Source organism: Sorghum bicolor, chromosome 8, assembly GCF_000003195.3.
Source record: "Sorghum bicolor cultivar BTx623 chromosome 8, Sorghum_bicolor_NCBIv3, whole genome shotgun sequence".
NCBI classification, from domain to species: domain Eukaryota; kingdom Viridiplantae; phylum Streptophyta; class Magnoliopsida; order Poales; family Poaceae; genus Sorghum; species Sorghum bicolor.
In genome coordinates this window covers 5,622,086-5,627,849 of record NC_012877.2, presented here as the reverse complement: position 1 = coordinate 5,627,849, position 5,764 = coordinate 5,622,086, and positions in this window count along the sequence as shown.

The window sequence follows — 5,764 nt, the reverse complement described above, 5'->3', positions numbered from 1 at the left end:
GCCCTTTAATATTAAAAATACTCCATCGACACCAAGCTCAGGTGCGCCAGCTACGCCTATACTCTTAAGGTCTGTGCCTGGACCCCAATTGACTTTGGGGGCTGAAGCAAAAGACTCTTCGATGATAAAGTCATTAAAATCCAATGACTTGACTCATCTTAATTCTACAGGCGCTCGAGGAGTTCCTAAGCTTCTCACGTCAAAAGGCAGCATGCCACCGCCCCTGATGCTACGTACTGATATTACAAAGGCAGGAACTACAGTTTCTCAAGAAGGGATGGTGCGTAAAAGGGTGGCAGAAATTGAGGATCAAAGGAAGGCTGGGATGAAACAACCTCCTTCAATGTATACGTCTGTGACGACACCATTAGATGTGTGGCTAGTTCCTAGACAAGCAGGCTGTAAACCTCCGATGCTCTTCTACAAGGCACCACAAGCGTTGCCTTGTGATTTTGTAATTAAATTTCCAGAAGTCTGTTTAGAGACAGGAGAACCCACCACTACCACCAGAGCTGAACCAAGGATGGTTCGCTTACTCGAGAGGTCTGGGATTCATCTTCGGCAAAATTGTATGTTACCACCACCACCCGCCATATGTGAAGAGTGGTGGGACGAAATAGAGAAGATTTCTAAGATGGCTGAAAAGAAGACAAACCAGACTCAACCAAAATATGGTTTGGGTTATGTTCATTCAGACTCATCTGAAAGTGAGGGTGATAAAAATAATGATCCGCGACGAGCGATGTGTCATATGACGTCCGTCGTTGCAAATACAAATGATAGGGAGGGTGCAGCTTCTAACAACGAGGATTGTAACCCGTGTCCTATACTTCACCAGTCACGATCCATGCAAGCTGCTGCTAATGCTTATCAAGGGTTGAGAGATGAACAATACCTCCTGAATCGAATCCATAAAAACATGAACGTAGAACAAGATGAAGTTCTTGATGCTGCCTCTGCTCCTCAACAACTCGAAGACGGTGTCCAACTGACTATTGATGAGCTAGTCGAGATCAACCTTGGAACTGAGGATGACCCATGTCCCACTTTTGTGAGCGCGACCCTCACAATGGAGGAACGTGAAAGTTATCGAATTTTCTTAACAGAGTTCCGTGACTGTTTTGCATGGAGCTATAAGGAGATGCTTGGGCTTGACCCTCACGTCGCCACTCATAAGCTGGCCATCGATCCTCGGTTTCGGCCAGTCAAGCAGCAACCTCGTCGAGTTTGTCCTAAGCTACAAAATGACATAGTCGCTGAAGTTGATAAATTAATTGCTGCGGGCTTTATAAAGGAGGCGCAATATCCTCGTTGGCTATCAAGCATTGTTCCTGTTAAGAAAAAGAATGGTCAGCTTCGGATTTGCGTCGATTATCGCGATATGAACCGTGCTTGTCCTAAGGATGATTTTCCAATTCCCATCACAGAGATGGTAGTAGATGCTACCACCGGCTATGGCGCCTTGTCCTTCATGGATGGTTTTTCAGGTTATAACCAAATTAAGATGGACCCGCAAGATGCATTCGATACAGCTTTTCGAACACCCAAAGGGAATTTCTACTACACTGTCATGACATTTGGCTTCAAAAATGCGGGCGCGACTTATCAACGTGCTATGACTGTGGTCCTTGATGGCCTCATCCATGAGACAGTTGAGTGTTACATTGATGATCTGGTCGTGAAAACAAAGGATCGCCAAAAGCATCAGGATGACCTACGTATTGTCTTTAATAGGCTACGGAAGTATCAACTAAAGATGAACCCGCTTAAATGTGCCTTTGCGGTACAATCAGGGTCACCTAGCATATATTCGACGCTTCATATCTAATCTTTCAGGACGCACCCAGCCATTCTCAAGATTAATGAGGAAGGGTGTGCCATTCTATTGGGATGAGCAGTGCCAAAATGCGCTCGACAGCCTTAAAAGCCCTCTTCGGTGGGCGCGTTGCTCGCGCAGCATAATGATGAAGGGAAGGAGGTCGCATGTTACTATTTGAGCCGCACCATGGTAGGTGCCGAACATAACTACTCACCTATTGAGAAGTTGTGCTTGGCCCTCGTCTTTGCGCTAAAGAAGTTGCGGCACTATATGTTGGCACACCAAATTCAGCTCATAGCAAGAGCAGACCCCATAAGCCCACCCTGTGCCGGACGATTCGCCACTAGTGGTTGATTTACCTGATGAAGATGTATTTTCCATCGGTATTGAATCACCGTGGGAATTATATTTTGATGGTGCATCTCGTACCGAAACAAATCCTGATGGCACGCTTAGCAAAAGAGCTGGGGCCGGACTCGTATTCAAGACGCCGCAAGGCGAGACCATCTACCACTCATTCTCCCTTCTTAAGGAAGAGTGCTCAAATAATGAAGCTGAATATGAAGCCCTGATCTTTGGCCTTTTACTTGCACTTTCTATGGATATTCGGAATTTGCAAGCATACGGTGACTCTCAGCTCGTCGTTCGCCAAATCAATGATATTTATGAGGTACGCAGACCTGAGCTGGTGCCATACTATGTGGCGGCACGTAAGCTCATGGAGAAATTTCAGAATGTTCAAGTTTCACATATTCCACGAGGCAAAAATGCCTCAGCTGATGCATTGGCTAAACTTGCAGCAGCGCTAGTGCTCCCAAGTAGCGAGCCCGCTGAAATAAAAATAGAAGAGAGATGGCTACTCCCCGCTGTCCTTGAACTTGTTCCTGAAGAATATGAAGTCAATCAAGTGACGATGATGATTGTTGAGCAGGATGATTGGCGTAAGCCATTCATTGATTATTTTAATCATGGCACTTGGCCAGATGATTCGGTAGAAAGGCGCCGCCTACAACAACGCCTACCATCATATATCTATAAGGCCGAGATCTTGTACCGACGATCATTTGGTCAAGAAATACTCCTACGGTGTGTCTCAAGAAAAGAAGCTGGTCAAATACTACAAGAGATGCATCATGGAGTATGCGGTGGCCATCAAGGGGGTGCCAAGATGTATCATAGGATCAGGTTGGCTGGGTACTACTGGCCAAAAATCATGGCTGATTGCCTTAGAACTGCAAAGGCTTGTCATAACTGTCAAATTCATGGCGACTTCAAGCATCAACCACCGGTTCCGCTTCACCCTACCGTTCCCTCATGGCCATTCAACGCGTGGGGAATTGATGTTATTGGCTCCATAGAGCCTCCCTCATCCAAGGGGCATCACTACATTCTTGCTGCAACTGACTACTTTTCCAAGTGGGCTGAGGCCATACCTTTACGAGAAGTAAAGACGGACAACGTCATCAACTTCCTAGAACGACATATCATATATCGTTTTGGGGTTCCACGAAGTATTACATCCGACAATGCTAAGGCATTCACATCCACTAAGATGCAAAGATTCATTGCGAAGTATAATATTACATGGAATTATTCCACGGGATATTATCCTCAAGCTAATGGGCTTGCTGAGGCGTTCAATAAGACCCTTGGGAAAATACTTAAAAAGACTGTGACGAAGTATAAAAGAGACTGGCATGATCGTCTCTTTGAAGCCTTATGGGCATATCGAGTTACTACTCGTACCCCAACACAAGCAACGCCGTACTCCCTCGTTTATGGAAGTGAGGCAGTCTTACCACTTGAAGTGCAGCTCCCATCATTACGAGTGGCTGTCCAAGATGAACTTACAAATGATGAGCAGATTCGGCTTCGCTTTCAGGAGCTGGATGCTTTGGAGGAGGGTCGTCTCAACGCACTCCAAAATTTGGAGCTATATCGCCAGAACATGGTGAGGGCCTATGATAAATTGGTGAAGCAACGAGTTTTCCGCAAAGGTGAACTTGTTCTTGTTCTTCGATGCCCTATTGTCGTTACACACAGGACGAAAGGGAAATTCGAGCCGAAGTGGGAAGGGCCATTTGTCATTGAGCAGGTTTATGATGGTGGTGCATATCAGCTGATAGATGACCAGGGACTCCGTCCTATGCCGCCTATCAACGGCAGATATTTTAAAAAATATTTCGCGTGACTAATTGTCGGGCGATCCTTCCTCTTTTTTTAAAAAAATATAAAAACATGTTTTCTCTCGTTATAGAAAATGTGTCTTAAAATGAATGGACATCATGTCCAACAACAAAAGGCTTCCTCCCATATATGTCGTCAAGCTCAGTCCTCTGGTGGCTGTCATTCAAGGCGTGTCCCTGGGCAGGGAATGCCCCGATCAACTTAATTCGAAGTAAAGGGACCTCAACACAAGCACATGGTTGGCACCAATAGGAGATAAAAGTGGGCAGATGAATTTCGATCCGTGCTGACTCTGAGAGTCGTGGGTTCACCACACCCTTCACCTACGTCCAGTTAAAAGGGAGTACCAAGCCTCTAGGGAGACTATAGGGAAAAGAGCATGAAAGGGCTACCTGACTCGACAAAAGTCTGAATCAAGTGTGAAGCCACATGCCACCCTAAGAGGTGATAACAAGGGCCAAAAAAATAAGCCTGCGAGGATTATTAGTTACATAAAGTTGAAGAGCTACCCTCTGAATTCATTGAAGACAAAATCCAAGAAGCAAAATAAAAGGAGAGAAAGAAAAAGGAGACATAGTCAAGTGTCTCGAAGCTCTCAATAAAAAAATAATCAAGGTGTCAAGTGAACGAAGGAGGAGGATAGCTATTCATCGTCCTCGGCAAAAGTAAAGGCAAAAAAAAAGAAATACCATAACCAGTTTCCCTCCAAACCAATTCCAAAAATATAGCCGTATCCTATGTTCCCTACTGGACAATGGTAGAAGGTGTGAGGCACATGACTGAAGGGAGGCTCGGAGATAATTTCTCTGACCTAAAGAGGTCCTAATGAAGTGCTAATCTCTCAACACGTATATCACGAGGAAACTAAACCTCAAGTGAAAGTTGTGTCGTTGACCTTTTATGTCAAAATACACCCTTGGATGACGTCGCCGGAAGATGCTCCATAGCTTGGTGACTCATGGGAAAGCCGACATTTTTTTTTTAAAAAAAACAATGTTCTCATTCTTTGGAATACAAGAAGAACTCAAGGCATGTCTATATTAACACCCCCATGCTTATGTGCCAAGATGGCCCTTCACCCACAAATTGGCCTATACGCTGTTTGGCTAAATTATATTTTGGCAGTACACCTATGGAGCTTCGGATGTATATGCTATTTATTTGGGAGCAGTGAAGCAAGTCAGAGCGACGATTGTGGAATTGTGAAACCCTTCAGGAGGGATGGCTAGCACCGTTATAACTAAACGGTTGCATCTACCTTGATAAATTTCACCAAGTTTTTGATACTCCATTGACTATCACCAGCATTTTCAGTTGCAATGGGATCAGAATACTTATCTAGGATATGGTATGATCTTCGCTATATCCTCAAATGTGGCATGATTTTTCGCCATATTTTCTAAATATTTGTCGACTTGTGGTGTCAAGATACCTTTGAGACCGTAAGCCGTTTGAGACAAAAATGAAGCTAGGCTATGATCATGAAGTCAGGTATATATGTCGAAATTATATTTCCCCGAGTCGAATCTCCGCTGCTTCGCGCATAGACTCAACTCGGCGGGTGGCATTTGTATGATAAATTTTTGGAATATAATATTCCCTGTGCCAAGTAACACGGGCTGCCAGCAGGGAGTGACCCATGCAATATTTTTTATGTATGGCTCTATGAATAAGCATATGCTATGACTTCTTAGAAATTATATGGTGTTAATTAAGTTCGTACGTTCGATGATCTCTGGATCGACCCATGGACTGAAA